Genomic DNA, 13,340 nt, shown 5'->3' with positions numbered 1-13,340 from the left:
AAGGTACTAATGTCTTAAAAAAATCATACTGATTCCAACCTTTTGAACAGCAGTATATAATATAAACCAAGTATTATCTGCATCAACTCACTTCCATAATGGATTCTATTTACTCAATTCAATTGTTGTATCTGTATAATGTATAGCATCAGTTACATTGTATTGTGCTGTAAACAAGGGCTCATTTTAAGACATTTTTAGTTAAATATTATATTAAAAGTATATTTTAGGGTCCAAATTTATAAAATTAATAGTACGATTTGGCTGGTAATTTATTGATTACAAGACTTTTTTTTTTTGGTTAGTTTTTTGCGTAATTACCTCCAGTAATTGTTTTTAATTTTCAAGAGGAAATCAACTATATATTGTGATTAGAACGGCAGGATGCAGTTTCTTTGCTTGTAAGAAATATTTATGGCTATAAAACGTTCTCAGTTCACCCGTCAGTTAATTTTGGACCCTGGCTATTTTTGTTTTAAGTTAAGCTTTGGCATGTGGCAGGTACCTGACACAAACATCTCCACCTTTAAGCATCCACACAGCCAGTACCTTCATAATGAAGCAGAATAACAACCATCTGTGGTCAACAACTCAACCACCTCTGTCAAACGTGTATGTTTTATCTCAGTCGAAACTATATGGCAAGTGTTTATAGTGCTGTCTTACCCACTGTCCCTTTCGCAAAGGGTTCATAGTCATACAGTAAGAAATACTCAGGTGAGAGAATGAAGAACAGGAGGTTTTGTTGTTGCTAAGCTGAAATGCAGAATGGCCAATTTTCATGAATCTAAGCCAGTAAGGAATGAGATCCTTCTGTGCTTTTCCTAGATTTTCCCCTTTAATTTAACTGGAAATCTCTGTTATCTAATGGACGGGAAACTGTTATTTAATGACTAACATATTCATGTTAATGTTGTTTTAGTTTTGCCTTTCCAAAAACAGATTGGTTCAGATAAAGCTCTTTTGTTTCTTTCTAAAGTACTCCTTTGTAGAAGAGACTAAATTCTTGTGCTGCAAAAAGCTTTGAGCTCAAGTTAATCCCATAAGATCATCTAGTGCTCTCTCTCTCACTTTTTTCAGTTTGAAAACTAATATCGTCTAGCCATCCCAGGAATCGTTTTAATGTCATCCTGGTCTCTATTTATCGGCAGGGATAGATCGATCTCAGCAGAAAGAGTGTGGGGTCTGGGACTTTGAATCCAGAGAAAGAGTATTTGCTTAGACATTGGCGAAGAGCCTTCTGGGAAAAGCAAGCTTTTGATCTAGTCCTGATGTGGTTGGACGGTCTTTACCCTCCAGTTAGGCTTATAATGAGAGCTGATGTTTAAACCCCATGGGCTCCCCATGGGCTGGTGTGCCTTGTTCTCAATGTCCAGCAAGCCTTTTATATACCTTATTTAAACCTTATTTTAAAATCTGGACTTGATTGATTAATTGACTCAAAAATGAATTGCCACTCTAGATTACATTAATCAACCTTAATTTATGTGATGTTGCTATTTAAAATTGAAGCTCTTCAGTGTGTACTGTCATTAATGTGTTAATTGTCAATTAGATTTTTTTTCCGGTTTAAAGTAGGATCTATTCTTGAAACCTCTTTAAAAAAATTTTTTTTTTTTTTTTTTTTTTTTTTTTTTGCTTATGAATATTTATGCCATCAGCAATCAGACTCTCAGTCCTGCTCTTTGCAGCTTTATGGTTTGCATCTTGTTGGTCCTAAATCCCTGTTATTTTCAGCAAATACTGAATCTTCTGATCTTTGTGGCCTTCCCTGTAATCCCACTTAACCAGCACTCCAAGACGTGTGCATGGAGAGGGATTGAGAATCAAGATTTTCCTCTCAAAATCCCTGTCAGGAGATTGGCTCTGAGTTCAGGGCATCATTCTGTTTATCCCACTGAATCCAGACTCTTATTATTCTTCCACATCTGCTGACATTTTAGCTCAAACCTCCATGATGAGGATGTTTTAAGGACACACTCTCTGGTTGACCTGTATTCAATTGATTTTTATTGTAATGGAGTTTGTTCAGCCATATTGTTTGTTTAGCCATATTGTGTGTGTGTGTGTGTGTGTGTGTGTGTTAAATGATTAATTTGAGGAATTGCTAATTCCTCAGCACTTAGAATGCATGTTTTCATGTTTGTGTTATTTAAAAAGATTAAAAGTTAATGCACTCATGCCTTTGTGCAAATGAAGAATTTGAATATGTAGATGTTTTCAAACCAATCATACATAGCTCTGATTTTGGTGCGATTCATTTGAGTGAAGTTTGAATATGTGGAATTCATTCCTTGGAAAGAACCTGCAGCTCCGGTTTTATGCAAGTCAGAATGGAGCTTTTCCATGATTTTTATATACACTATAACATTGTGTAACTTGTTATTATGTTGCCTTGATAAAGCCAATGTACTGTACTGTTGTACTGTACTACATCCAGCAGACCCATCACAGTTCTTCAGACTGTTCTCAATTATTTTCTTAATGGACTTGATTTCCCAAGACAAATAAATATCCTATAGATTTCATTGAAAAAAATTCTAACTGTATTTCCCGAGTTTTCAAGCTACACGTCATCCAAAACTTTTAATCAACTAGTATATTGGACTACATAAGACTTCAACTTCTAGTGAACATTCAAACTTTCAGGCACAACTATCAGGCCAGCATTCAACCAGATCTGGAGCTTCAGCTGAAAGTGTTATGCACAGATCATTAATGCCCCAGATGTTTGAGAATGAGCCTTACGCTCACTGTGTAACTTCTGCTCCATTCTGTGTAGTTTTTCACATTGATCTGGCTTCAACAGTGAATGTGTGTTTGAGAGAAAAAATGTATGCATTCTTCATTATTATAAGTTCTGAGTTTTAAACTCCTATCTCATGCCAGTTGTTTTAAATGTGAAAACTTTTGAACCATAATTTTTTCCCCCTTCTTTTTCTGTATGAAACCTCTTGTTAGCCAGTGATGATTATGTGAATGATTTATGCACGTTGTCCTTTTGATTTGGTCATTTTTGTTGTAAATATTAATTTTTATATAATAAATTTATGCTTGATTTTTATTCTGTAGTGGCCATAGCAAAGCGAGAATTATTTTTCATATGTATTGTGTACAGACTTGTAATTGCCAAAGTGTTGAAAATCATGACAATTTTTGTACCGTCTTTGAAGTAGAAGTGTAGCTAAGCTTACTGGCTCTGTTTTAATAAAGGAATTGCGTTTATGATTTTAAAAATTATGCAGTGTTCATTTTTATACATACTGATCATATCAATACAAACCAACACTGTTAACAAGTGTAATTCAAAATAGATGTACATTATGGAAGATAAAATAATATGAGTGTGTTCTGCAGTTCTGCAGACCAGACTTTGGTTCACTTTATTCAAGGTCTTTATTCAGATATCATTTAATTTTATGTAATCAATATAGTTGCAACATTTTACATGCAATTTCAATTTCACATGTAAAGATGGGTAAAAAGAAACATTCATATTAATAACAGCTCTGGGATGTTGCGGTGTTTGTTTCTTGCTCCACTTTTTTATTTTTATTTTTATTATTGATCCAGAAGCAAAGCAGGTTTGTGTCAGTGTTTTCTCCTGCAAAGAGAAGCAGACAGTTGGCTATTCTTTCTTAGACTGCTTGAAGCAGGTTTTTCTCACTAGTGAGGAAATGTGAAATGGAGTAGAGCTGGAGTAATTATAGAAAACTGGTAAGTCATCCATTTCAGTTCTGCTTTCTTTTTAAACAAGTTTTTAAAGGGATAGTTCGCCCATATATTACAATTCAGAAATCATTTATTCCCACTTGTCCCAAACCTGTACGAGTTAATTTTTTCTGCTGAACACAAAAAAAGATACAGGTGCTGGTCATATAATTATAATATCATCAAAAAGTTGATTTATTTCACTAATTCCATTAAAAAAGTTAAACTTGTATATTATATTCATTCATTAAACACAGACTGATATATTTCAAATGTTTATTTCTTTTAATTTTGATTATAACTGACAACTAAGGAAATCATAAATTCAGTATCTCAGAAAATTTGAATATTACTTAAGACCAATACAAAGAAAGGATTTTTAGAAACATGAAAAGTATGAGCATTTAAAGCACTCATTACTTAGTTGGGGCTCCTTTTACCTGAATTACTGCAGCAATGCTGCGTGGCATGGACTCGATCAGTCTGTGGCACTGCTCAGGTGTTATGAGAGCCCAGGTTGCTCTGATAGTGGCCTTCAGCTCTTCTGCATTCTTGGGTCTGGCATATCGCATCTTCCTCTTCACAATACCCCATAGATTTTCTGTGGGGTTAAGGTCAGGCGAGTTTGCTGGCCAATTAAGAACATGGAAACCATGGTCCTTAAACCAGGTACTGGTAGCTTTGGCACTGTGTGCAGGGTCCAAGTCCTGTTGGAAAATGAAATCTGCATCTCCATAAAGGAAGCATGAAGTGCTCTAAAACTTCCTGGTATATGGCTGTGTTGACCATGGACCTCAGTCCACAGTGGACCAACACCAGCAGATGACATGGCACCGCAAACCATCACTGACTGTGGAAACTTTACACTGGACCTCAAGCAACATGGATTGTGTCCCTTTCCTATCTGTCTCCAGACTCTGGGACCCTGATTTCCAAAGGAAATGCAAAAATTACTTTCATCAGAGAACATAACTTTGGACCACTCAGCAGCAGTCCAGTCCTTTTTGAAGCGAGATGCTTCTGACGCTGTCTGTTAGTGGTGGGCGATACTGCAAAATTTTCAGTCAGTATTGCCGATACCAATACGATACTTTTTACTTAAAAAAAAAAAAAAAAAAAAACTTTTGTGTAGGGGAGTGCAGTAGGTATATGTCATTATTTCTGAGGTGAATGAATGATCAATTATTTAGGCAATATTTTTTATTAATGTATTGAAGTCCACAAAATTATTAGTTATTATAGGCACTGTAGAATGAATTCTTTACAGCCTTTTAAAATAAAATAAAAAAAATAAAGAAAAAAAAAACTCCCTTTTTTCTGGTTTTAAAAGCAAATGAAATAAAGATCACACAATTATTACTGAAGAACAAAGAACAAATATACCTGTGCAATTACATTCCCTGAGCCCCCCTTCTGAATGTGCTATCAGCTTCGCTCACTCTGTTCGCTTCTCCTCGGCGCGTTGTGTCAGTGACTCACGTGACGACACAACAACGAATCACAGCAGAGCAGCAGGAGGGGGAGGAGTAGCAATGTGGGCCAGGATGTGAAATCAGCGTTTGTTCAGGATTGTAGAGGTAGAAGGCACGAGCAAAGTATAATGAACGTAGATGAGAAGATATTTAAATTAAAATATCGATTCAATTACAATTGTATCGATCCGATACCAATACCAGTGTTGGCATCGATACTATCGATATTTAGATCGATCCGCCCACCCATACTGTCTGTTGTTCAAGAGTGGCTTGACACAAGGAATGCGACAGCTCAAACCCATGTCTTGCATACGTCTGTGCGTAGTGGTTCTTGAAGGGGGGGGGTTGAAGGACCTGAAGATGTGGGATCTTATTATATTCGATGAAATAATGAATCATTACATCGAATGATTCATTCACGAACCGGACATCACTACACTGCAGTGTTGTGAACGCGCTCACAACAGAACAGACCCAAAAGAGAAGACAATGCTGAATAAAGTCATAGTTTTTGCTAATTTTGGACCAAAATGTATTTTCTATGCTTCAGAAAATTCTAACTGACCCTCTGATGTCACATGGACTACTTTGATGATGTTTTTCTTACCTTTCTGGACATGGACAGTATACCGTACACAGCTTCAATGGAGGGACTGAGAGCTCTCGGACTTAATCTAAAATATCTTAAACTGTGTTCCAAAGATAAACGGAGGTCTTACGGGTTTGGAAAGACATGAGGGTGAGATATTAATGACATAATTTAGATTTTTGGGTGAACTATCCCTTTAACGGGTCCTCTCGCTGACAGAGGCTTGTCATCTTATTCTCTTGTCACGTACGTCTTCTCCATGGGTGCTTCCCAATATCCCTCCTCGTCTCCTCACTCCTCTGTCCTCCATCCTATGACCCGGAAACTGATCGAGCACAGCCATCTTGAAGGACATCTCAGTTCTCTAATTGCACCACGAGGAGGCGAGGAGGGAGGAGGCTTCATGAGGAGCAATGAGCGAGGATACACAGGTGTATCCTATGCGGAATTCTTTTATCGACTTAACGTGATGCACGTATAAATTCTCCTCTCCCTTCACATCTGTTGTAATAATTTTTATTTATATTTTACCTTTTCACTTCAAATAAACCATGCATGTCATGAATTTCAAACAGGGCATCTTGCTTTATTAATATTTATTATGAATGTCTTAATTAACAAACTTTAACAACATAAGGTTCAAGTCCTTCATCCTAACGTCTTTTCCTTGCGTCCCTCCCTCGCATCCTGAAGAGGTGGAGCTAAGACACGAGCAAAGGAAGCGAGGAAAGGAAACGACGATGCACAAATAAGAATTGAGAAGCACCCCATACACAAACACACACACACACACATATCACGGAAGAACCGTTGTCCCATGTCAAACTTTTTAACTGGAACATAAGACCTGACCTGGACAGCGCTACACAAAACCATAAAGCACAATTCAAAACAGATCAAAGTGGCAGAACAGGCATTTTGTACTCACTACTCCAGTGTTTTATACAATTAAATGTTATTATAAACAGCATACATTAATATTTCATTAATATCAGTTGTTAAACAATTTAGCTTTTGCTATGTAATGGCAGATTCCTGTACTAATCAAAAGACGAGATCAACAACTCACCAACAGATATAGTTAATTCACTCAAAATTGTTTGTTTAGGATGCAGCTCAGATAAGTATCGTTATTTCTTCCTTTTTTAGCGTCTTTAAATAAACTTTTAACAAGTTAAACAACATTAATCACTTGATTTCTAAGCTTCCTCTCCTCTTTGACCGTTACTGTTCAGAGTATGCACGCTACAGTTACACGTCTGACAGAAACGGTTCAGTGTACTGGGGATCCTAAAACCGATGCAACCAGTTCTTGACAGTCAGCAGGGCCGGCCCTGACCAATTTGCTGCCCTAGGCAAGATTTTACCTGGCGCCCCATGCATCACAGCCCATTTCACCCTGTCATTGTGTTCATGATTTAGCATATATATATATATATATATATATATATATATATATATATATATATACACACACACACACATTACAGCAGAACTGTTTCCAACACTCATAATAATCATCATATTAGAATGATTTCTAAAGGATCATGTGATAGACCGGATGTCACATGTGACACTGAAGAATGGAGTAATGATGCTGAAAATTCAGCTTTGCATCACAGAAATAAATGATACTTTAAAGTATAATAAATTGAAAACTAATTATTTTAAATTGTAATAATATATCACAATATTACATTTTTTTCTGTATTTTTGATCAAATAAATGCAGGCTTGATGAGCAGAAGAAACTTCTTTCAAAAACATTAAAAATAGTAATGTTTCCAAACTTTTGGCCTGTACTGTATCCCCCCAAAACTGCACAACTGTAGAGTAAAACATTAATAAAAAAGTGATAATAAAAAATGCGTCTTAAAACTGACATGATTGTACAAAATCACAGTCTGGGGACTCAGAACAACTGCTAACATTAAGTTTAAGGTAAAAATAACTGCCATGAAATTATAGTATCTTACTCCTAAGCAATAAATTGTTCTTTCACTACATCTCTTTACCTCTATCTTTATCCTCTTCTCTTCTTTTTGGCACTGTATCTATCGCAGACTATGCTCATTTATAATGTGTCATGTAAATTCGGCCTTCCGTCACAATCAGGAAACTTTCACCGTGTCTAGAACTGGCGCGAGCTGCCAGGCCCGTTTCTACGAGCTGTGTGTTAACAAAAGCAGTGCTGTCTACATTGGATGCGGCATCGGGCACACTACACAACAAATTACCAACAACTGATCGTGCGCGCGCTCTGTTTCTGACGCACTTCAAGCACTCGATGGGCGGGGGAAGATTGAAGAGCCTGACTTTTTTTTTTTTTTTGCTTTATTTGGTAGTATTTCGAATTAATGGTTTTTAAATAGTAGCCTATTATATAAAAAAAAATATATGTAAAAAAAAAATTCACTCGTTCACTCATTCTGGTGCCCCTATGGATGAGTGGCGCCCTTAGCATTTGCCTATACCGCCTATGCCGCGGGCCGGCCCTGTCAGTCAGTGTACTGTTTGAGTAAATGAATTACTCCGGGATATTGGTTTATTTTAACTCAGAGGGATTGTCAGCCACGTTAAAAAGGTTAACAGCTTAAGTCATTTGGATTAATGCTTATTGGAGACGCGAACTGTTTCAAATGATTCAGTTCGATTTGGTGAACTTGTTCAAGATGAACTGGTTAAATCGAATTATTCGTTCACGAACCGGATATCACTACACTGCAGTGTTGTGAACGCACTCACAACAGACCTGGAAGAGAAGACGATGCTGAATAAAGTCGTAGTTTTAGTTATTTTTGGACCAAAATGTATTTTCGATGCTTCAACAAATTCTAACTGACCCTCTGATGTCACATCGACTACTTTGAAGATTTTTTTCTTACCTTTCTGGACATGGACAGTAGACCGTACACACAGCTTCAATGGAGGGACAGAAAGCTCTCAGACTAAATCTAAAATATCTTAAACTGTGTTCTGAAGATGAACAGAGGTCTTATGGGTTTGGAACGACATGAGGGTGAGATATTAATGACATAATTTTCATTTTTGGGTGAACTAACCCTTTAAACCTTTTAATTTCTATTTAAGAGTAAAGTTGCAATGATTAAAAACAATACTTTTTCTACCTGGCCAAAATCCAAATAGACCTATAGTACTGCCATATCACAATTCATGTTAAGTAGTTTCATATAAGCACTGATAGTAACAGAAAATAATGCAGTACTATTTTGGATTGTGAAATTGGCCTTGTGTTACCTTTTTTATGAAACACAAAGCCATAAGCATACAGTATACATACACACAGCTCTATAGAAAGCCAAATTCTAGGCAGAAGGCAAAAGGTAAGTTTTCAATTTGTGTACAGGCCTAATCATAACTGACACCTGCACTTTAAACTGATTTTCACAGTTTTTTAATTTATTAATTATGTTTTAAATAAACAAAAACAAAAGCAAAAAACAGAAAACACAGCCGCTAGATTTCACTCAATACACATGTCCAACAATCATCGCATAATTTCAAACCACTGCTGTTTTTGAAGTATGTCTGAAGTTCATATACGTCTTGTTTCTGAACATAAGACATTTTAAATTTTTAAAGCATATGAAGACTGCATATGCAAACATATCTGGTTACTCACGTAACCATGGTTCCCTGAGAGGAGGGAATGAGACATTGCATCATATTTGATACTATGGGAAATGGCCCTTTCTCCAAAATGCTAATGCCTTAATGAATAATGCTATTGTGCCCACTCTGAGTGCTATATCCTTTGGAATCTTGGACTGAACGATAGCAACAGGAATGGGCAGAAAGTTTTTACACAGCTGCTTACGCAAGCCATCTCATTCCCTCCTCTCAGGGAACCATGGTTGCATGAGTGACCCGAGACATTCCCTATTGAGGTCAGTCTCGCGACATTTCATCATATTTGACAATATTGGGAATGTATTAAATCCCTGCCATGTAAAAACAACACTACCTCAAGTCCAAGAAGAGTTACACAGTAACATATCTCAACAATGAGCTCAAATGGTGCTAACAGACATACCCCCTCTCAAAGAGAATACTAATGCATGTACTAGATGGCATACCACTCGCTGAGAAAAGGCCTGGTTTAGAGATGCTCAGCCGTCCAATGGCAGTTTGCTAGTCTTTTTGCACAGGCAAAACATATGGTGCAAAAGAAGGAATTTCAAGGTTATAAAATCTAGCAAACGTGTTTTGCGAAGACTATCCCGCTGTCAAACAAATGTTCTGAATAGACATACCTCTCAACCAAGCCCAAGAGGTGGAAAAACGTACTCGGTTACTAACGTAACCTCGGTTCTCTCTAGAAGAGGGAACGAGTACTGTGTCTTAGCTAAGACGCTACGGGAAAAGTCTCTTTTCACGAAATACTGAAGCAAAAAATTATCCTTAATTTTTAATTATTGTAAAGCGCATTTGCAGCAGCACACAGCCATAGGTGAGATGGCTAGCTTGCTCATTGGCTGCTCTGCGGCAACTGCACAAGCCTATCGAGCGCAGACTGATGCAACATCAGACCAATAAGGGCGCTTCGCGCCCTTCATGCCACTTCCCGCCAAAACGGGTGTGGCCTAACCCTATAAAAGGAGCTCGAAAAGGCTGACTCACCTGATTTATTTCATCGCCGAAGCGAACCAGAGTGAATCGTACGCACGGCAGAGAACGCAGTACTTGTTCCCTCTTCTAGAGAAAACCGAGGTTACGTTAGTAACCGAGTACGTTCTCTTACGAGAGTTCTCTTTTACTGCGTCTTAGCTAAGACGCTACGGGAACCCCATGTAAAGCGCCGTGCGCGCAGGGATCACACACCAATAAACCTGGAAGCAACGCCCAGGATTTACAGTGCACAGTCACCCGAGGGACTCACAGAGAGTCCAGGACAGGAGGGGGGGGACCCTCCGTCCCATATCTAGCAGAGTCCGTAGACGCGGCAATATGACATCACACAGTCGAGGCAAGGCCTGACCAATGTGGTAATGTGGGTCTTATGCAATACTGCCCTTATAACAGTCGGCAGCGCATAACGCTTGCGATCTCAGAGTTCCAATCAGGGCCCTGATTCGACTATACCGACAGCAGCCTTGCTTGCAAGGCGGGAACCTCCAGGTTATAGAACCTGATAAATGTAGACGGTGAGGCCCAACCTGCCGCCATACATATATCCTGCAAGGAGATCCCAGTAGACCACGCCCACGACGAGGCGACGCCTCTTGTGGAGTGTCCTCTGACGCCCAGTGGGCACTGAAGGCCCCTGGAAGCGTAAGCTAACGCTATGGCGTCAACTATCCATCTGGATAGGCTCTGTCTCGAAACAGCCATTCCTTTGGAAAGTCCACTGAACGAGACAAACAGCTGCTCAGTCCGTCTAAAGACAGCGGAGCGAGACAAATAAGCTCTTAAAGCCCTAACAGGGCAAAGAAGACTCGAGTCTCCATCCTCTCCTGACACCGACAGGGCAGGCAGGGCAATAACCTGAGCCCGAAGCGGCGTGTTGAGGGATTTCGGCACATAACCGTGCCTAGGTTTGAGTATGACCCTTGAGTCATTAGGCCCAAACTCCCAGCACGACGGGCTCACCGAGAGCGCGTGCAGGTCCCACATGCTTCACTGAAGCGAGAGCCAACAAGAACACTGTCTTGAACGACAGATGCTTGAGGCTAATCGTTTGGATAGGCTCGAAAGGGGAACCCTTTATGGTCTCCAAAACCGTCGCGAGGTCCCATACAGGAACTGACGGAGGTCTGGGAGGATTCAGCCTCCTAGCTCCTCTAAGAAGCGGATGACCAAATCGACAGCTGGACTGTCTGCGGGTGTAGAGACCATTCGCCCGTGGGAATGTTGCTTCTGGACAGCCTGTCTGGACCCAGATTCTGTAGCCCAGGCACATGAACTGCTCTCAGCGAGCGCAAGTTGCGCTGAGCCCAAACCAGGAGGCGTTTTGCCAACCTGTACAGGTTTCGGGACCTGAGACCGCCCTGGCGATTTATGTAGGACACCACAGACATGTTGTCCGAACGGACTAAGACGTGGTGGCATTTGATTCGGGGACAAAAGCGCGTCAGCGCGTTCTCCACTGCCAGCATTTGCAGACAGTTGATATGTTGGAGCTTTTCCCGTTCTGACCACAGGCCAAAGGACGGTCTGGCCTCGAGCAGCGCTCCCCATCCCGAAGTGGAGGCGTCTGTCGACACCATCTTCACTTTCGAGGAAGTCCCCAGGCTTACACCTGATTGGTACCAGTCGTGTCCAGGGTTTCAGGGCTGTAACACAGCTCTGATTGACCCTGAGACGCAGCCGACCGGATATCCACTCTCCGCGCGGTACTCACGCTCTCAGCCAGAACTGCTGGGGGCGCATGCGGAGCAGGCCCCACCGAAGAACTGGAGATGCTGAGGCCATGAGACCTAGCATCTTCTGAAATTCTCTGAGCGAGAAGGTCGCGCCGCAGCGGAGAGAGCTCGCTGCGCGCTGAATGCCCAACGCGCGCTGTGGCGACAGCCGCACCGTCATGGAACGTGAGCCCAGAGCTATACCAAAAAACAGTTTCGTCTGACTGGGGTTCAGCGAACTCTTCGTCCAGTTGACACTGAGACCGAGTTTCTCGAGGTGATCGAGTAAAATGGCCCCGTGTTCCACGAACTCTGATCGTGATTGAGCCAGAATCAGCCAGTCGTCCAAATAGTTCAGCATTCGCATGCCTCTGTGTCTGAGAGGAGCGAGCGCTGCGTCCATGCACTTAGTAAACGTACGAGGAGCCATGGACGAGCCGAACGGCAGGACTGTATACTGGTATGTCTGGCCCTTGAAGGCGAATCTCAAGTATCGCCTGTGACGTGACGCTATCTGTATTTGAAAATACGCGTCCTTCAGATCTATCGTCCTGAACCAGTCTCCTTTGCGAAAATGCGCGAGGAGTCTCCTGGTTGTAAGCATTTTGAAACTGCGTTTCGCCAATGCTTTGTTCAGCTGTCTTAGATCGAGTATGGGTCTGAGACCCCCGTCTTTCTTGGGCACTAGAAAGTATTTGCTGTACAGCCCCCCTTCACTTTGAGCTTGAGATACAGGCTCCACAGCCCCTCTGCTCAACAGTTTTGATATTTCGTCTCGAAGTAGGTGTGCTACTTCTGTTTTGACCGTAGTTTCCATGCACGCTAAAAAGCGCGGAGTGCGTCGAAAAAAACTGTAGCGAGTAGCCTCCCTTTATAATTTCTAGCACCCAATCCGAAACCCCTGGAAGCGCTGACCATGCGTCTGCATGAATGGCTAGGGGTTGGATGCGAAGCGCGCTCTGTTGGCTGGGCAACGGCAGCGCTTTGATGTGCTCTAACATGGGCATTAAGCCTGTGACATTTGAGGCGGGGAGCGCGCTGATCACAGCGGGCAGATTGCTCGTCCTCGACCCCTCCACGGTGCTTAACCGAGTGAGGGAGGGCTGAGCGGGTCCCGTGGGACTCGTGCTGTCTGTGAGTAATTGTGGGCTGCAAGCGTAGACATTTACTGCTTTAGACTCGCTGTCTGCCTGGGCAGAACGAA

This window comes from Carassius carassius, chromosome 9 (genome assembly GCF_963082965.1).
Source record: "Carassius carassius chromosome 9, fCarCar2.1, whole genome shotgun sequence".
Taxonomy (NCBI): domain Eukaryota; kingdom Metazoa; phylum Chordata; class Actinopteri; order Cypriniformes; family Cyprinidae; genus Carassius; species Carassius carassius.
Note: the sequence above shows the minus strand (reverse complement) of the source record.